Consider the following 22,013-nt stretch of genomic DNA (forward strand, 5'->3'; position numbering starts at 1 on the left):
AGACACACACCAGGGGTTGGAGACTGCATTGTGTGAGGGCAGGCACATGAGTGACCACTCCTCCCTCCCAGCACAAATGGCTCATCAGGATATGCATACTACACTCTAGCTCATTTTGTGTCACTGTCTAGAGGAGAGGTGCAAACAGCCCAACTGTCAATCCGACCCAGACAGGGAACTCACAGACAGGAAGAGTCACAGAATATTTTAAGCAAGAAAATGGCTACTTTCTGAAAGTGGCATTTTCAAACACACATTCTAAAAACAACCTTTTCCAAAAGATGTATTTTTTACATTGTGAGTTTAGAGACCGTAAACTCCATATTTCCATCTGCTCCAAAAGGGAATCTGCACCTTAATAATATTTAAAGGCAGCCCCTATGTTAACTTATGAGAGAGATAGGCCTTGCAACTTCGAAAAACGAATTTGGCAGTATTTCACTGTCAGGACATATACAACACATTAGTATATGTCCTACCTTAATCATACACTGCACCCTGCCCACGGTGCTACCTAGGGCATACCTTAGGGGTGCCTTACATGTAAGAAAAGGGAAGGTTTAGACCTGGCAAGTGGGTATACTTGCCAAGTCAAATTGGCAGCTTAAAACTGCACACACAGACACTGCAGTGGCACGTCTAAGCCATGTTTACAGGGTTACTAATGTGGGTGGCACAACCAGTTCTGCAGGCCCACTAGTAGCATTTTATTTACAGGCCCTGGGCACCTCTAGTGCACTGTACTAGGGGCTTACTAGTAAATCAAATATGCCTAACATTGAAAGTCAATTACACATACATTTTACACAGGAGAACTTGCACTTTAGCTCTTTATTGCAGTGGTAAAGTGCCCAGAATAACGAAAACAGCAAAAACAGAGTCCAGCACAGATCAAGAACCTCGGAAACAAAGGCAAAAAGTTAGGGGACACCACACCAAGTATGCCAAGTCTAACACAGACACACACCCCCATCAATGTGCACATACACGCACACATTCACATTTAATCACATACGTGCATGCATATCACATACACCACACCCTCCCCCTCTGCATACTTGCACTCATACTACACCCCCTCTGCATACTTGCACTCACGCACTCACACATGCAGACACGCACACACAGACACCCCCTGCACTGCATACACTCACCCACAAAAACCTCCCCAACCGTACACATCCATTTACACACCCACACTCTCACATACGCACCCCCCTCATCTGCACACTTGCACACAGACACCCCCACTCACTCGCTCACAAACACGCAGTCATACACCCCCATTCGTTTACATATACGCACTCATATACCCCCATTCACACACATACATGCACAAACCACTCACATGCACCCAGCACTCCCCACCCCGCACCCCTCCCTTTTGGACAATCACTTACCTTCTCAGTCAAGGAGGTCGTCCAGGAGGGGATGGGTCCTTGTGTCTTGCATCGCCAGCACCACCATGCCAGCAAGACTCCGCCAAGCTGTATTACAGCTCGTAATATGGCAGGCGGAGTCTTGCTGGTGTGGCGGAGCTGGCGATGCAACCGTCTCTTTGGAGTCGGACTTCCACCCATAAATGGGCGGAAGTCCTCTAATGACTCCTAATATGGCGGTCAGCAGACTGCCAGCACTGGAAATCTGTTGGATGCAGCGGCTTCAGTGGTCTTTCAAAAAGACCACCAAAGTAAAATTGAAGGCCTATATTTCTATTGTTGATTAAATTACAACCCATGTCCCTTTATATAACAATAAACAAAAGAACAAAATGGAATATCGTAGAATAACCATCATAAAAATATGCTGAGCAAATCAAGAATACAAGCTATTATTTAATGCTGTGATCCTTGTTCCATATTGGTTTGTTTTTGATTCTATTAGAATTCTGGAAGGTTTAAGGCCTATCTTCATCATATCTCACAGTAGTATCAATTGTTTGTTTTATTACTATATTATGGAATTTGGATGGCCTATCCATGCTCCAGGTTTCTCCATCACCCAACACTACTATGTTTTTTCATATTTGTGTAATTTTCCTTCGTGCTGAGAAGTGGCTATGGTTGTATGTGTGGTGTGTAGGACGTTTTACTAATACTGTATCTCACACATTCCAGTCTCTGTTAGTTACTCTATGGGTGGTGTTATACCGTATCTTATCTTGGTACCCATACATGTTTTCCTCTCCTAACCAATTAGGTGATAGTTTAGTACCAGGTACCCTACCTTTGGAGTGATGTGAAAGGAGGAATTCTTGTCATAGCATTGAGGATTGTGTGATAATACCATAGCATGTCTCTCAATGAACCCTCTAGTGATTCTCCTGAGTGTATGGCTCGTTGTAAGCATTCTTTCATCATTCTGTTGGCTCGCTCCACCAAACCATTGGCTCTGGGGCAGTACAATCCAGTGGTGAAATGTTCAATTGATAGTTTGTTAAGGAACTTTTTAATCTCCTCAGATGTAAATTGCACCCCAATGTCAGTTATGAGAGTGCTAGGAATCCTCTTGGTGCTGAACGAATCCATGAGGAAGTCAATCATCATTTTCGTTGTTACTAAACACACTAACCAGGTCACTATCCAATAGGAATGATAAACTATTAAACAATCATGTATTTTGCGTTCCTAGATGGATTATTAAGTGGCTCCATAATGTCCACTGATAACTTATACCATGGTTTTCTAGGAACCTCCACTGGAGATAAAAGGCTTCCATGCGTAATTTTTGTTTCATCACTAAGGACACATTTGAAGCAGTCCCTCACTGTGTTTTCTAGTAGAGAATCCATTCCTGGGAACCAGTAGTGTGACCTAGGTTTGTTTGTAGTGAGGCTCCTTCCCGGGTGGCCATCATGAGCAAGCTCAGCTATGCGGTCCCAAAGTTTCCTGGGAGGTATTCATTTGTCACCTCTTTTAATGATTCCTTCCTCAATATTTAGCCTGTGTCTAACTCCCCAGACCCTTTGGAGATCTTCAGCTAAACTGGATTGTCTCTTAGGCCATTTTAGTTTGGATAGAGTCTCATCTTCCTCTGTTCCTATTTTCCACTCATCTTTTTGAATGCCTGATAATGCTATTTTCAGAATATCTCCAACTTGTTCCTTACTACAAGGTTCCGACCTTTCAAGGGGCATTCTCGAAAGGCAATCCGCTGCTGTGTTTTTGGACCCAGGAACATATTTAATCTTGTAGCTATATCTTTCCAAACCCAAGACCGATTTAGCAATGTGTGGAGTTGTGTTCTCAACACCCTTAACCGATCATATGAATGTCAAATGTTTGTGGTCCGAACATGGAGTGACGTATTACACCGACCGAAGACAGGTAGATATTTAAAGGGGACAAGTGGGAGGGGATGACAAGTTTGTTTTCAGCAAGGCAGGCATTATCACAAACCTACCGTGCCAGTGCCACCCGGGGTAGTAAGAGTGTGGCAAAAGCCTGCTCCTCCTGACTGCCACACAGCACTCTGTAGTCAAAGTATTCATCGTATGGTTCCAGTCACAGAACATTTCTTTTAGATGTATTCCTGTGCGTTTTGTAAACAGTTTTAACTTTAGTAATAAAAATATTTGCATATAGTATATTGAGGTGCAGCATATTCATTAATTGTAATTAATAATTTGCACAGTGGCACAAATAAACCTGTGTGCAAACTATAGAGTTAGTGTAGAGGTCGAAGTGGGCGGGATCGCAGTGGCACGACGTGTCCATACTTTTTTGATTTCTGAAAAAAACGTTCCCCTACTTTTTGTAAAAAGACAACCATCCTGGGACTGTTAATTTCAGTTGTTTAATTGCTTCAGCTGAAGTGTCATTCAGTGAGTCTACTGCGCTGTAAAACTGACGCCGAACAGACACCTAAACAAGTTTTCCTGCCAGGGTGCCTGCTTTCCTGAAAGAAATGCACATGTGAGCAACGAGTTAATCCGCAAATGTAAATAGTAATATACAAATATAAAGAATGCTTGGGAGCGGTACTGGCTTTAATTGACTGAATCACTTGAAGCTTTGTGCTGACAAAGATTTATTATTTTTAAGTGATAGTACAAAAAGTTACCAACTGAGTTGTTAAGTGCATGCTTTTAATTGTAATTGTATTTCTACAGCGCTTACAGCTCCTGACAAGTTGTTGAAGGGACAGTTATGTAAAAAAAATTGCATTGCACACAATCTGGGAATTACTAGAATATATATTTTGGAAGCACCATTTTATCTTAAACCTTTTTGCACATTATGTAGCAGCTTATTTTATAGTGTATGTAATGGAAGTTTAAAATAATGATATATATTCACAGTGCTTTCTGTCACAGGCTGTGACCTCGTAGCACTAATATCACACAAGTCATTATTCTCCACTGCACCAGCCACAGTTTAATTCTGTGGCTCTCTGGTTACACACAGACCTCTGCAATGCATTAACCAATAGAAGTTTCATAATGTTCTATAGTGCATTTCCGACTAAGTAACATTTTTTTAATGTATTTTTATATGTACGCTGTGTGTTGTGTTATATGTAGCAACCTGTTGGTGAAAGACAAAAAATGTATAGAATGTATATTTTTTTAGTCACACCTTGGCCTTGCCCCCGTACTCACTGACCCCCCCCAACCCTCTTACATGGAACATCACAGTTCCCATACTTTCTTTTAATGCACTTTGACCACTGAGTAGATGAGGTAGAATGGGCGCTCAAACATTACCTGCTCATGTGCATTTCCATCTTCAGGTGAGTACTATTTCCACTCCAGTCCTCTCTCTATCTATTCAAACTAGATTGCTTCACTGCAGTTCATGAGTAAAAGTGGAATGTTTTCCCAATGCACTTGTCTGTGCATAAACATAGTGAATTAGTTTTACAATCGGAGGTTAAGGTACTTTAAATTCATATAACAAAGTCTTGCAAGGTAAGTTACAGCATATTGTAGAGATTCCATTTCAGTCTTTCAGCTATCACAGTGCTATGCAGATTTAGTGGCTGATACTCATTCTTGTAGAGTTTAATTTGTTTCGGAAGACAGTGAAATTCCCTACATGAGTACAAGCTATTATGGGCATGTGCGTTTCCAACCATCACTTGTTCAAGGCTGTGTCTTACGCGTTCTGTGCAGGTGCTTAAAGTATGTTTCACAGGATTCTGTGGCTGGCCTGTTGAAAACGATCAATATCTTAGCTCAGTTCCAGTTCATCCCTCCATCCTACAGCACCCTGTTGCTTTATAGTATTTGCATGGAAGCCTGCAGGGGGGAAAGGGGTGCTTGACCCCCCCCCACCGGATTGACGTACAGCCTGGTGTGCAGGCTCACAGTGCAGTGTAACACTATGGCCGCCTTAGTGTTACACTGCCGCACTAGTATGGCCGTGGCCCCTGCCAAAAACAGTCTGGGATGGAGTAGACCGTGGAGGACGTGTTACAGCAGGTGGGTCCTCCTGGCGGCAGCTAACACTGAGTCGAAATTAGTCCCAGATTGGTCCGACTCAGGAGTCTCACACATGATGTTAAAATAATGCCCCCGTGGAAGAATTTCTGCAGACACCCATGAGTACTCTTGCAAGTTCTTGTTCATGAAGAGAGCAATGGAAGCCAGGGTCACCAAAAAATTTACGTCCACCACCCTGGCTTTCCTCGGCATGCCAAATTGGAGTTCACTGCCATCCCTGCAGTCACCTCTATGGAATTGTTTGAACCAGCATCACAGCGGTACATATCAATCAATCAATCAATAAATTTGTTGAGCGCGCTACTCACCTGGCAGGGTCTCAAGGCGCTGGGGGGTGTTGCTACTGCTCGAAGAGCCATGTCTTGAGGTGCTTTCTGAAGGACAGGAGGTCCTGGGTCTTGCGTAGGTTGGTGGGGAGGGAGTTCCAGGTTTTGGCGGCGAGGTGGGAGAAGGACCTGCCGCCGGATGTGGTGCGTTGAATGTGAGAGACTGATGCGAGAGCGAGGTCGGCGGAGCGGAGCTGGCGTGTCGAGATGTGGAAGTTGAGTCGATCATTGAGGTAGGCTGGTCCGGTGTCGTGGAGGGCTTTGTGAGCGTGGATTAGGGTTTTGAAGACAATCCTTTTGTTAATGGGTAGCCAGTGTAGGGTTCTGAGGTGGGCAGAGATGTGCTTGTGGCGAGGGAGGTTGAGCATGAGACGTGTTGAGGCGTTCTGGATGCGCTGGAGTTTTCTCTGGAGCTTGGCCGTAGTCCCCGCGTGGAGGGTGTTGCCGAAAGTCCAGTCTGCTGCTGACGAGGGCGTGGGTGACCGTTCTTCTGGTTTCTACGGGAATCCATCTGAAGGTCTTGCGGAGCATACAGAGGGTGTTGAAGCAGGAGGACGATATGGCGTTGACTTGCTGGGTCATGGAGAGAGAAGAGTCTAGTAAGAAGCCGAGATTGCGTGCGTGGGTGGTGGGTGTCGGTGTGGTTCCAGGGTGGCCGGCCACCATGAATCGTTCCATGAAGACTTGTTGGGTCCGAAGATGATGAACTCGGTTTTTCCTGAGTTCAACTTGAGGTGGCTTGCTGTCATCCAGTTAGCGATGGCAAGAAGTCCGGTGTGGAGGTTGTTCTTGGCAGTTGAGGGGTTCCTTGTGAGGGAGAGGATGAGATGGGTGTCGTCGGCGTAGGAAATAATGTTGAGGCTGTGGGGCCGGACGATGCTGGTGAGCGGAGCCATGTAGATATTGAAGAGGGTGGGGCTGAGTGAGGATCCCTGGGGGACTCCGCATATGGTCTTGGTGGCTTTTGACCGGAATGGGGGAGGCGAACTCTTTGGGTTCTTTCGTACAGGAAGGAGGTGAGCCAGTCCAGGGCTTTATGATGAATTCCGGCGTCGACATACAAAGCCATGTAAAGCTTTTGCATGCATTTGTTGTTGGTGACGGATGCTTAGACCATAGTTTTAAAAGATTTTACTTTCCCAAAAGCACACTCCCTAAAAGTGAGTTTGCTTTTGAAAAAGTATAAACCAATGGCCCCAGCTCTTTGGGAGTTTTTGCCCATGATGTGGGGGTAATCTTTTTTATTAGTGCTACCCCTCATCACCAGGCTATTTCTGTTGGTGACATACAGAAAAAATCGATCTGACCATCCACTCTAAATAGGATGAATGGTTGTGCGGTTTACCTCTGACAACACAAACGTCCTCGAACCGTTGGAGGAAGGTTAAGGCTGGCAGAATACATTTTACTCCATAGGCATAAACAAAGCGATCCTTCCAAATGAAAATTGGGTGGGTGGACTAGGAATTTTATGACAAGACCGGAGGCTCCTATTATGCGTTTCTTTTCTTGCTTTATTTAATGAGCAGCAGTCAAGAAACCACAAATCCCATAAGGCTTAACATCTGTAGCCAATGGGATTAAAAACATAGTTCAAAACACACCAGAACCAATAGTTATCACGATATGCCATTATGACGTCACTTGACTGCAAGCAGCCCTCTTTTCTTGCTGCTGCAGTCGAGATAAGTCGCATTTTCTTTTACCCACGCTACTTTCATTATTCAATGTTTAAATATTGTTGGTTTTATAAGCATACTGTATTATTGCTTTCATTATGTTAGACGGCAAGTTGCCGCATGTTAATTTGTTACTCCGGCCACTCGTGCACAAGGTTTCTGTTATTTGAGCTGAGCCCGTCAGCTCTGAGATCAGTTTTCGTTTGTTTCATCGCGCGTCGTGTGCGCTTGGGATTCCAGACATTCTTTTATGGCCAACGGCAAGCTGCTGTGTGTTTATTTTTGCTCCGGTCACTCTTTCACAGCGCTCCTGTGATTTCGAGCTGAGCGCTTCAGCTCTGACGTCGGCTTTGTTTATTTTAAACACGCGTCGCGCGCGCTCGAAATTCCAGGCATTCCTTTGCCTCAGGCAGCAACCCTCATTCGGTTTGCTCCTGAGGCAAAAACGTCGCATGCAGAGCGCTTCCGAGAGACTTCTAATTTCTTATCCAGAGCAACTTTAGTTGCTCTAATTCGACTGATACCATATTATTAACCTCTTCTATCCCCTGTTTTCTACAAAAAGACCCCGTTTTTCTCCTGGTTCAGTCTCGTTAATTTTCAAAATTGAATATACAAATCCATTTCTATTTTAATTAATAATATAACAAATCTTTTGAATTATATAAATATTTTATTGGCATTAGCCATAATGGAACCTGGCGCTTCCTCTCTGGAACAGGGTGTTTCCACTGAACTGGAAGATATGAGACATGAACTCTGTGATTTTATTAGAAGTTCTGTTCATCAGGCAGTATCTTCCTCATTACAAAAATTATCAAAAAATCTGGAGAATAACCTTTCTAATTTAATTTCCAAATCGGCACAGACTGCGGGGGAATGCAGTAAGCGTCCGCCAACAAAGCCAGGTATGGGGACGGTAATGGAAGGTGAGACCATCTCACGTACGCCAGAGGACGCGGTTCCTCACAAGGCTCCTGCCAAGGAGTATAACAATATGGCTTCAAAATCTTCTTTAAAACGAAAATCTAAAGAGCATAATGTTCACCCTGTTATTTCTCCAGTTATTCAAGATACAGACGAAGATATGCCTGATGTAGATTCAGATTCATATATATCTGACAAAGACGATGATGATTCCTTTTCCATTCCTCCTCCAAAAAAATCAAAAATAGCCTCTGCTACCCCTTCTCTTTTCGACTCAGAAGAGTTTCCTATGTTTGATCCCTCTCAAATTCATCATCCCAATTCTACTGAGTGGTTTCCAGCTGACCATGTGGGTCGTTATGTGGCACAAAAACTATTTTCACCCCTAGACAAACAAACTAGATCTAAATTGAAGTCTGAATGCCCTCGTCCCGTGCTTTCTAACAAAGCCACTATTACCCCTACTATTGATGAACAAATGTTGACTTTCTTCACCAAACAAGGCAAGGACCCTCACAAGGGCGTGGATAAAGCCTGGTCCTCTTATCAGGACAAACTCTTAGACATTACGGGACCATTTACTAGGATTTTTGATCTTGTCGAATCAGCCAGACTAGACGGTTCCTTCCTGGACTCAGAAGAGTTATCTTTTTGGGTTCAACGTTGTTTCTGCCTTTTGGGAAATGCAAATTCTTCCTTTATTCACGAGAGGCGTAAAGGTCTACTTATCAAACTTGATCCCAAACTCGTAAATTTAGCAACCGTTCAACCTCAGCTTCAATCAGATGGACAGCTTTTTGGAGATTCCTTTATAAATGATCTCGGCAAATATGTTGCTACTTTCACCTCATTAACCAAAGCCCAACAGTCCATGAGAAAAATGTTTCACCATCAGGTTTTTGCCAGGGCCGGTAGAAGTAGGGGTCGCTTTACCGGCCGTGGATTCACCAATCAAGGCTCCAGAGGCTATTACAGTTCCTACCAGCAGGACTTCAGACCTCAGTTCTACCCCCAACGTGGCAGAGGATACCGTGCCAGGTCCGCTAGACATTCCAGAGCCGCCAACCCAACAGGTAAGCCTCCTAGTCGATTCTTTCCCGACAGGGGGTCGTATTTCCCATTTTCTGTCAAATTGGCATGCAATAACAACAGATGCTTGGGTGTTAAACACAGTTCTAGGTTACAAAATAGAACTTTATTCTACTCCGGTGCAAACTTTTTTCCAACCTCCTCCCCAATTTTCCACAGAAATGGTTCATCTAATTTCTCTAGAGGTAGACACATTGTTACGGAAACAAGCGATTGCGCCCACTCTTCCCCTTTCTTCGGGTTTTATCAGCCCAATTTTTCTTGTTCAAAAGAAAAACAAAAAAGATGCGTCCAGTCATCAACCTAAAACATTTCAACCGGTTTGTAGTATACCGGCATTTCAAAATGGAAACAATTCTCCATCTCAGAGACATTCTCCTCCAGAACGACTGGATGGTCAGATTGGATCTACAGGACGCTTACTTAGTGGTTCCTGTTCATCTAGAATGCAGAAAATTTCTTCAATTCCAGTGGTTGGACAAAATGTATCACTTTACCTCTCTGCCCTTCGGTCGATCGTCAGCCCCATGGTGTTTTACAAAACTCATGAAGCCCGTGGTAGCTTTTCTAAGAGCTCAGGGGATAAGATTATTAATTTATCTAGACGATATCCTCATCCTAAATCAGTCGTCAAGAGACTCTTCTACTCCACCTACAAACAACTTGCTCCCTGTTGGAGGACTTGGGTTTTATAATAAACAGGGAAAAATCCCTTCTTATACCCTCCCAAATCGTAGAATTCCTGGGATTTCAAATCAATTCTCTCTCAGCTACCCTTCTTCTACCATCGTCAAAAATAAAATCCATAAAATCAGGAATTTTGCAAATTCTCCGCAATTCCCTCATTTCCCTTCGAAATCTAGCCCGAGTTGTAGGTCTTCTCTCCTCCTCTATCCAAGCAATCTTTCCGGATCCCCTTCACTATCGTGCTCTTCAAAGATTAAAGATTCAACACCTGAGAAAGGGGCTTTCGTATTCCGATCTCGTTCCTTTAGACATAGTCTCGCACAGAGCTTCAATGGTGGATAGACCATTTAGACGCTTGGAACGGGAAAAGTATCTTTCCATCAGCCCCAGATCTTGTGTTAGAATCCGATGCAAGCCATCAAGGCTGGGGAGCTCGTTGTGGACCCATCTCGACTGGGGGTACATGGTCAAGCGAGGAGTCCAAATTGCACATCAATTGTTTAGAGATGCTTGCAGGCTCCTTTGCAATCAGAAGTCTGGCAAAGCACAAAGTACATTGTGCAATCCTGCTCAGGATGGACAATATATCTGCGGTCAGATATATAAACCATCTTGGGGGTACAAGATCCAAACCTTTGGCAGACCTAGCCAAGAGCTTTTGGGAGTTTTGCCTCTCAAACCATCTTTCGGTACATGCAGAGTATCTTCCCGGAGCTCTCAACACAGTGGCAGATTGGCATTCTCGTCACCTTCGAGATTCCAGCGATTGGAGACTTCATCCTTCCGTGGTTCACAACATTCAATCCTTATGGGGCCCGTTCTCCATAGACCTTTTTGCATCCCGACTCAACACACAACTCCCTCAATTTTACAGCTGGCGCCCAGATCCCTTAGCCTTAGCATCAGATGCTTTCTTACAAGATTGGTCGCATTCCCTCAACTATGCCTTTCCCCCTTTCATAATGATCAACAGGGTTCTGGCTCAGGCCAGACGTCAACACGCTTCTCTCTCTCTTATCGGCCCGTTTTGGCAATCCCAAATTTGGTTCCCCACTCTTTTAGAACTGTCAATAGATTTTCCCTTGTTAATTCCATCCTTTCCGGATCTGGTACTAGACCCTCTTCACCGTTCTCATCCCCTTATTCTGAACAATATCCTAACCTTATCCGCTTGGAAAATCTCAGGGGTCCCCAATCTTCCCCTGTCATTTCGGCAGAAGCTTCCCATTATATCTCAAACTCCTGGGCCCCAGGCACCAAAAAAGCCTACAAGGCAGCCTGGTCTCTATGGGACTGCTGGTGTGTGGGAAGACAAATTAATCCCTTTTCAGCAGATGTAATTTTTGTCGTAAATTTTTTAGCCTCGGAAGCCAGCAAAGGTAAAGCATTTCGCACTATCAATCTTTACAGATCTGCTATATCTTCCAACCATATTCATGTTCATGGGAAACCTGTAGGCGAGCACCCGTTGGTATGTAGATTATTAAAGTGAGTAAAATTTTCCAAACCTCCGTTACCAAAATACAATAATTTGTGGGATGTTAATATTGTTTTGAAATATTTGATTGCACTACCAGATAATTCAAGTTTATCATTAAAGCTTTTATCTGCCAAATTAACAATGTTATTATGTTTAGTTTCTATTAAACGTTTATCAGATGTTAAGGCTTTGGACGTCTCCAACCGTCAATTCACCCGGTCTGGAATGCTGTTCTCGGTTGTACGACGTACCAAGACCAATTTGTCGTCAGTCTTTTATCCCTATTTTCCGCTTCAACCAAAATTGTGTGTGGGACAGTGTCTCAAAGTTTACGAACATAGGACCGCAGATTTGAGAACATCCTCCTCCCAACTTCTCATATCTTTCAGGAAACCCCATAACCCTGTTTCTTCTGCTACATTAGCCCGTTGGGTAAGACTGATTATGTCCTTGGCTGGTATTGATGTTTCCAAGTTCGGGGCTCACTCCTCTAGGGGGGCTATGGCTTCCAAAGCTTTCTGGGCGGGATCTCGTTTGGAGGATATTCTAAAATCTGCGGATTGGTCCAATGACAATACTTTTAGAGTATTTTATTGCAAACCGATTGATAATGCTTCTTTGAATGTGATTAATATGCTTTAAACTATCATAATAGGAGCCTCCGGTCTTGTCATAAAATGTAGATTTTCCTAGTCTATGACGGAAAGTCTTAATTTTATTAAAGACACGGAGGCGAGTATTATCCCACCTCTTGTATAACTTTGTTTATCCCTCCCTTTCTTTAGTTCCGGCTTCGACCACTCAGACAACGTCCTAATCGGATCTCGTCAGACCATCCAATCATTTCGTCTCCTTCAGGATTTGGATCATCTCTGTCGGTTTGGCTGGACCATCCTTGCCTCTGCAAGCTCCTGGATTTTTTCTCTGATGTCTTTGCTTTCCTCATGGCTCTGTTTATTCTTTGTTTAATCCCTTTGTTCACGGTTAACTGACTTAATTTGCAAGAAAAGAGGGCTGCTTGCAGTCAAGTGACGTCATAATGGCATATCGTGATAACTATTGGTTCTGATGTGTTTTGAACTATGTTTTTAATCCCATTGGCTACAGATGTTAAGCCTTATGGGATTTGTGGTTTCTTGACTGCTGCTCATTAAATAAAGCAAGAAAAGAAACGCATAATACTCGCCTCCGTGTCTTTAATAAAATTAAGACTTTCCGTCATAGACTAGGAAAATCTACATTACGCTGCAACAGAGTACGCTGTCCACCAAATTCTAAACCGGGCCCTTTGTTCCTATCTTTCTAGTCCCCACTTTCTCCATTTTATATTTTTCTCTCTCTCATTCAGGGTCAAAGTTGTATGATAAAAATAAGTTCAGGTATCCAAAAATGAGTGCAGGTACCAACCACCTGCCAACACAAGGACAAACTAGCAATGCATAGTTCTGTTCCTTGGACATATAATCATAGGGAAGGTAGATAATAGAGATTTCCTCCAGTATGTCTTCCCCTCTGAAATGGTTGCATGAAGAATATGATTGTGCACTCTTATCTTAGTTTTTATCATTTACAAACAGAAATCTAACAATTTCCACAGATACACAGCATATATAGTATCGAGCAATATAATGGACAGCTATGCCAAGAAACCCAGAGACAATCATAAGACATAAAGCCAATAGGAAAAACAACTCTAGATGGGGGTGCATGGACGTGGTGTTTGTCATCTACTCTGCTTCTGGTAGAATGGATGCAGAATGATAAAAGCTGAAGTGTAGAAGCTATGTTCTGTAAGGGTCACAGTTATCCCTATGGCGTTAAGTGAGGGGCAATTCCTCATGTATATTGCTCGTCCTTGTCCTTATAGTATGTGACATTCAGGAGCCATCCAGTGTGCATCCATACCATGGCCATGCGTCTCATAGCTAGGACCAGCAATACAGATGCAAGGCGCCTGAATGCTGGAAGACCACCAGATGTGTCTCCCAACAGTGGAACCTGGAGAGGAGGTTCCACTGCAGCTTCAAGCATGTCACACGGCACTCAGAATACCTCATGCCAGTATTGTGAAACCTTCAAACAGCATCAAGATAGATGCATAAAATCTGACTGGTCCACATATTTTATAGGCAACATGGTCAGTCTCCCCAAATCTGGAGTCCCGCGCAGGCGTGTAATAATACTGGTGAAGAAACTTAAAATGTATCAGTTTATGTCCATAGTTGACAGGTGTGTCCTTCACCTGTGCCCAGCAATACACCCATGTTCTAGGAGATAGCGTGCATCTCAGAGTTGCCTCCTATATCTGCTGGGCCTCCACAAGTGGGTCAGCCATTGATGCTAAAACAGAGGAGTACAGAAAAGAAATGGAATGGCTCCCATCGTCCCTCTGTAAGTACGTGGTGAGGAGCACCATATCAACAGGCTCTGTGGGGTAGGTTGGGAATCCAGCTTTGGCCACAGAGTGAAGTCTGTGATAGGCAAGAATTATACAGGGCGAATGTCGGCTTCTATTAAAAAAACTGGTCAATGTCAAAAAAGTACCATTATCAAAAAGATCATATAACACATACAATTTAGCTTTCTTCAATAAGTATTTTATAGAATGCTTATACATTAGGGGAAGTAGCTGATTGTTCGGTAAGGAAATGAGTGGAGAGTATGGAGTATCAAGGCCACCCCTAGCCTCCCCAAGTGCCACCAAGCCCAGAATGTAGATGAAACGACATCCATAACCTTCCTCGAAGCATGCAGTGTAACAGGCAGTTTAATGAATATATCACTTATTCTAGCTATTGTTCTCTCCACTCTACTATGGGCTTCAGAGAAAGTGGTTGGTGTCTAGAAGTGCAAATAATGGGATTATGCAACTAGGTAGTATGTATACAGGCCTAGGACTGCAAGACCACTCTCCTGTAAGGGCCTTATAAGAACCTCCAATCGGATTCTAGGCTGTCACATGCGGGGAACATCCGGAACAACAACTCTGGAACAACGACATACGTTGTTAACGCAAGCGGAACCACGCTGGTGTTAACAACGACTCCCTTTTTCTCTGCTTTAATCACGCATGTGCTGAACAATGCACATGCGTGGTTAAGGCAGAGAAAAAGGGAGCCACCTTCGGGAGAGGGTGCCATCAGGTAAGTGGGGCTGGGGCAGGGTTGGGGGCAGTTTTTAGGGATGGGGGTGGATTAAGGGCTTGTGGTGGATGGAGGTCGGGGAAGTTTATTTTTTTAGGGGTGGGGTCGGGGATCGGGGTAGTTCTGTTTTTTAGGGACAGGGGGATTGAGGCAGTTCTGTTTTTGGGGGTGGGGAATCGGGGTAATTTTTTTTTTGGGGGGGTGGGTAGGGGGATCCGGGTAGTTTGGTTTTTGGGGTTAGGGGCTCATTGGTTTTTGGGGGTCAGGGTTTGGGAGGTCGGGTAGTTTGGTTTTTGGGAGTGGGGGGTCGGGGTAGTTTTGTTTTTGGGGGGTAGATGGTGGGGGGTCTGGGTAGTTATGCTTTTAAGGGTGGGGTAGGGGGATTAGGGTAGTTTTGTTTTTGGGGTGGGGTCTGGGTAGTTAGGTTTTTAAGGGTGGGGGTGGTGGGATTGGGGTAGTTTTGTTTTTGGGGGTGGGGATCAGCGTAGTTTATTGTTTGGGTGTGGGAGGTCGGGCTAGTTTTGATTTTGGGGGCAGGGGATCAGGGTAGTTTGGTTTTTGGGGGTTGGGGTGGAGGTGGGAGATTGTCAGAGTCACCAGATCCTCAGGGTCTGCGCACGTTCCCAACACGTCCACCACTGAACAGCTCCAAGACTCTGATAGATAAATCACAGAGGCTAAGAGAGTTCAAGAGGGGATTTAGGAAGGGAACAGCTGGGAAGGAGACCTATAGTAAGAAAAAAGGTTAGAACACACAATATGAAAATTATATCTCCTGGAAGCAATATTAGACTATGATTTTAAGCATAGTCATTCTGAAAATGTGAATAATCTAAGAATGAAGTTTTAAAATGACTAGGTTTCAAGATGGCCAGATACCTGTACTGGAATCAAGATTAATTAAATGAAAACTTTCTTATTAAAGCATTTTCCTTTACATGAGAATCAGAAACAATATTCTGACAAAATTTTAAATCAGTCGTATAAATCCTTTTTTTTAAGAATGCATAATAGAAGCATACAATATTACATTGAGAAATTCTGGCCTTTTGTGTTTTCTAGAAATGTATCAACACAGATTACACACTTTGCATATATATATATATATATATATATATATATATATATATATATATATTTATTTATTTAAATAAAATAAACACTATAGAAGAATTGTACCTCAATGACTAGCATGATATAAGTTCTGGAAATAAATCACACACTTTCCAACTCGAATACTACCAAACAAAATATCCTAGAATGGTAGCATACAATGAACAACATGAAAATAGGCTCAACGAGAAAATTGCGCGTCTTACTGATTTAAATGTCACCATGGTTGCGCGTAATAAATAACAAGGTTTAAATCATCATAAAACGAATCGTATGTCTTTCTGATTCGTAAGCCTTCATGTAAATGTCAAGAATGGTTGTGCGCTATAAATAACAAGCTTTAAAATTATCTTGAATCGAATTGCGCGTCTTGCCAATGTCAATAAATGGTAGCGCGTAATGAAACACAAGTTTTAAAGCTTCATAAAATGAATTGCGCGTCCTGCCGATTCGTAAGCGTCCATGTACAAGTTAAAAAACAATAGCGCACAATGAAACACAAGTTCTTCATTTTTATAAAACAAATTGCGCGTCTTGCCGATCCATAAACCTCCATGCAAGTATTATAAACACTCAAATGCACATTTTCAATGAGTTCAAAGTAAGTTGTTAATTAAATAAATAATTAGACTCTAGAATACGAGACTTCTGAAAATAAACGGTGTTGGGAATAAACCCAACTACTGTCTTACCGCCCAAGATCAAGATTCACCAATGAAGTATGAAAAGCAGAGGACTGGAAAATCAAATAGCCCACCAGGACAGGAACTCTGGAAATAGCTGCTGTTCTGCACCGGGACCTCTGAATAGTGAGCACTGGGAGTTGGGCTGGCTCTCCTTTTATAGAGTCTTGGCCCAGCCGTCAACCACGCCCAGGCATGCTGCAAGGAAGTCTCTGGAAGACCCTGGAAAGGGACCACACCCTAACACAGTTTGAAAACCTGCAACAATACATTGCAAAGGAACAGTATTTGTAAGCATATTCAAAATCAGTCTTCAGGACTGAATTCGGCAATGCAAAACGTTAAACCACAACAAAACGCATACATTACAGTGTTTTGAGAGTGCTGGGTTTTTGCATTCTAGTCGCCAATAGAGCACGTAATATTCTGGTGTTGACAGAGATCGGGTAGTTTGGTTTTTGGGGGTGGGTGGTCATTGGTTTTTGGGGGTCAGGGTAATTTTGTTTTTAGGGGCAGGTAGTTTTATTTTTGGGGTGGTGTCGATTGTTTTTAGGGCAGATGGAGGATTGGGGTATGTTTTAGGTCTCAGGGTGGGTAGGGTTATCGGGGTGGTTTTAAAAGGTGGGTGGGGGTCGGGGTAGTTTTATTTTTGGGGCAGGTCGGGGTAGTTTAATTTTGAAGGCGGTGGGGGTCAGGTAGTTTTATTTTTGGGGTGGGGGTCACTTTTTAGGGTGGGTGGGGGAGTTGGATAGGTTTTAGGGCTCAGGTTGGGTGGGGTATCGGGGTAGTTTTTAGGGGCATGTGCAGGGGTCGGGTAGTTTTATTTTTAGGGCGGGTGAGGGGGTCAGGGTAGTTGTATTTTTATGGCAGGTGGGGGGATAGCATGCAAAAACCATGCATGCCATTCCACACATGTCTTTACTAGGCATGCCTTTGCAACAAAAATTGTTGTAAAGGCATGCTTGGTAAAGGCATTAGTGGAAACAACGCGGTCGTTGTTCCGACCACATTGTTCAGGCATGCGTTGTTGGCGCATGCGTTGTTCCATCATACATTCGTCACGTGCCCCATATCAATGAGAGGAATAGTTGGCGCAATTGCTTGAAAAAAATACTGTGGAAGTTCCACAGGAATATTAGCAAACAACTAGAGAAACTTTGGTAGTATCTTAATTTTCACCAACAAAATATGGCCCATCATATAGAGGGGCAAGCAAAGCCATCTGTCCACTTGTGCTTACAATTTATCTTGGGCCAACCCAAAGTTTGCCCTAATTGGTTCAGAGCAGTTGCGTGTGACCCAAATACCCAAATATTTTACCACCTGTGGACACCACTGTAGCAGGTATTCTGTAACAGTCATCGATGGGAACTCAGTGAGGGGGAACATTTCAGACTTAGCCCAATTATTAAGTAGCCCAGAATGGCCTCCGAATCAAACTATTTCACAAATGACAGGTGATAGATTCTCCTCCGGCTTCTGGACACATCATTCACTTACAGAGAAATGATGAGGGATCCAGCTGCAAGCCTCAGGCCACGTTGTTCATGAAATTCCCTTATATAGCACGCAAGTGGTCTATCGCTTAGGAGAACATCAAGAGGGTTTGTGGGCATCCTTGCTGAGTGCTATGAGTGATCAAAAATGCCTCTGAATGTAACCCATGTGCTCTAATGTGTGTGGAGGCAGCGGTGTAGAGCAGAGTGATCAGTGAGATGAAATAAAAACCCAACCCAAGACGTGGAAACATCTCCATCAGTACAAGCATTACTATGTATCAACGGCTTTTTCCGTGTTGAGTAGGACTGCGACCAATGGAAGCATCGGATCTTGCCTGTGTAAGATGGCCATGAGATTACAAAGGTTAAAAGTTGAACATCTTTAAGGTATGAAACCAGATTGATCTGGCAACACTAGAAACTGCATGAAGGGCTGAAGATGCTGTGCCAAGATCTTCACAAGTATCTGTGTTCAGGAGGGACAAAGGTCAATACGAAGAGCAGATCACAGGGCCTCTTCTGGGCACCAACAGAACTGTAATGACCGCTACTGTGGTGGAGGGAGGAAGATTGCCCATGCAAATGGCAGCGTGATACATATTAAGAAGGTAGGGTGCTAGAAGATTAATGTATGCTTTATAAAAGTCCACGGGGAGACCATCACTTCCGGGTGCCTTGCCACTAGGTAAGCCCACAATAGTCACCTTGATAGCTGTTAGAGAAATCAGAGAGTTAAGTAGTTCCCTATTGGGGGACACCAACCAAGCTAAGGTGAAACGATCAAGATAATAGGAAGTATCCACAATAGTATGGGTGGTTGAGGCGGCATAAAGTGTTTCATAGTACTGGCAGAAAACTGAAAGAATTTCAGCTGGGTCAGTTGTAATAGTTCCATTGTCCATGTGAGCAGAAAAATTGACCTCAGAAGGCGGTGTGTTCAGAGTGTTCCAGGCTAGTGTTCTGCCCAAGCAATCACTCTCACTGACGCACAACTCCCTTGTCCACTGACCCAGGCAGAGAACCTCTCTTGTGGCCTATTCCCTAAACTCCTTCAGTCTCCTGCAATTTTGCCAGCGTACCTCTATCTTCACAGGGTGCATAACCACTTTGTACATAGTTTGGCTTCAAGGTGATCTAAGCTACCCCAAATGGACTTAAGAGCCAAACACTTTTAGAAATACACATTCCACTGATGTAAGTCTTGTAGGTTTCCCAAAGAATTGCCACATCAGCGACTGAATTCTCATGGCTCCCAAATATTCAATAATAGCTTCCCTCATGTCAGTGCGCAAAGCAGCATCCTGCAATTTTGTGCTGTGCAATCACCAGCTGTGGAATCAGGGGATGAACCGGGCTTTCTAGTCCCAGCACGACCGGAAAGTGGTCCAAAAGGGTGGTTGGGAGAATCACAGAGCTGCAAACCATAGAGCACAGGGAACACAATATAAACCACATATCAAGCTAGGATCGTACGCTGTGCACATGGGATCAATATGATTGAGCAAGCTCACAGAGGTGTTGTTAGAAATTAGGTCTCTAGTTGGAAGATGTATACACCCTTATCCAAATAGGGACCACAATCCTAGTCAGGGTAAGTCACACAGAATCCAAATTATCCTGTGCCCACCCTCTGGTAGCTTGGCACTGAGCAATCAGGCTTAACTTAAAAGGCAATGTGTAAAGTATTTGTGCAATAAATCCTACAGTAACACAGTGAAAACACCACAAAACTACACCACACAGATATAGAAAAATATTTGACATTTATCTGCTTAAATTAAAGTCAAAATGAGAAAGGTTCAATAAGCACAAGTTGAGATATCACTTTTGCACGATTAAAAAATCTTAAATCTTAGAAATCAACAGTTGTCTTTTGTTTACACGGAGTACCTGGGTTGCGTCAAAAATAACATGCACTGAGATTGCAGAGGAGGAGATGCGTGGAAAAATAGGGTGTGCGTAGGATTTTCTGACGCAGCACAGACAATGCATAGTTTCTTTCCATGCTGCAAGGGGCTTTGCATCGATTTCTGGCACGCAGTCTTGGTTCCTTCCTGCGATGCGGGGATCTTTTTGACGCCCACGGAACATGCAGGGAAATCCTGGGCATGCGGGAAAAAGCCACAAGCATTGCGTTGGTCCAGTAGGCATGCGTTGAATTTTCTGTTGCACGGCAGGCGCTACGTCGATTCTTCAATTGACACCCACACAAGTCCGCCACACCAAAGGTCAGTGATAAACTGGCGATACCAAAACCCACACCGTCACACCAACAAGAATACGCCCACACTATCACGACCCACGAATCAACGCAGTGGTCTTCCAACTGCGATAATCCATTGGCAGTACACACCGCCGCGCTCAAAATACACACACATTTACAAAACACAACTACATTGGACAATTCAAAATACACACATTTGATACACATACACACACCACACCCACACACCCAATCCAATATAAAGCACACACCCACATCACCCACAAACCCTTACAACCAAAAATTTGAAAGAAGGCCAGAGAGAGAGATCAGCTAACACAACACCAGCATCCACAGACACACAACACCATCACTTATACAACATCCACTCACCTCAAACAACACACACCAACACATCCCCTCACACATCACAACAGACAGCACCTCACACATCACCCACGCCACATCATGGCACCTCAAAGACACCCCAGGTTTTCTGAGGAGGAGCTCAGGGTCATGGTGGAGGAAATCATCCGGGTAGAGCCACAGCTATTCGGTTCACAGGTGCAGCAGACATCTATTACAAGGAAGATGGAGCTATGGCGGAGAATTGTCGACAGGGTCAACGCAGTGGGACAGCATCCAAGAACACAGGATGACATCAGGAAGAGGTGGAACAACCTACAGGGAAAGGTACGTTCCGTGGTATCCAGGCACCAGATTGCTGTACAGAGGACTGGCGGTGGACTCCCACCTCCTCCCCCACAACTAACAACATCAGAGGAGCAAGTCCTGGCAATCATGCAACCTGAGGACCTTGCAGGAGTAGCAGGAGGACTGGACTCTGGTAAGTCATAGCTTTACTAATTCATCCCCCCAACCCCACCTGCATGCCATTACATACTCCCACTCTTACCCTCACACCATCAACTCCATATGCCCCCTATCACAACCCACACATCTCAATACCAAAGCCCTGCATGCAACACCTATGCATGGACCACCGTCACCAAAGCATGTCCAGTACAGATACCCACACAAACCCCAAAACAACTATCACAAAAGGGCAAACACAATGACGCAAGCACAGGAGTAGAGGGTACCACACCCAATGAACAAGATGGCACACACATATACTGAAATTATGCATTTACACCCCAACAGGACCCATACCCAACGTCACCGGACAGGAGGTGCCAGACATATCCAGTCCCCCCACAGAAGAGACCCACAGTGATGACAGCAGCTCTGCACGCTTGGATCAAGATGACCAGCCCGGCCTATCAGGGACCTCGGGACAGTCGGTTCCCCTGACAAAGTCCCAAACCACCACAGAGCCTCCCCCTCAGGAAACACCAGCACAGCACCCACCCAGCGGACCCATCCCTCTGTCCCCAGGACACGCCAATCAGCAGTATGTCCACCACTACAGGGAACCCAGGCAAACCCACCAACCCAAGACAATCAGGGACCTGGAGTCAGTGGCAGTGGGCACACAGTTCAGGGGACAGAGGCACAGGATAACAGGGAAGCTGGGAGGACTGCTGTGCGACAGGGGGAGGACAGGCCCAGGGAACCCACTCTCCACGAGGCACTCTCCAACATCATGGGAGCATACCAGCATTCCCAGGAGACCATGGGCACAGTACTGGCCAAGTTTCAGGAGACCCAGCGGCTGCAGGAGGAACACTACCTTGGGATCAGGGAGGACTTGAAGTCCATTAACACCACCCTGGTCACC

This window comes from Pleurodeles waltl, chromosome 5 (assembly GCF_031143425.1).
Source record: "Pleurodeles waltl isolate 20211129_DDA chromosome 5, aPleWal1.hap1.20221129, whole genome shotgun sequence".
NCBI classification, from domain to species: domain Eukaryota; kingdom Metazoa; phylum Chordata; class Amphibia; order Caudata; family Salamandridae; genus Pleurodeles; species Pleurodeles waltl.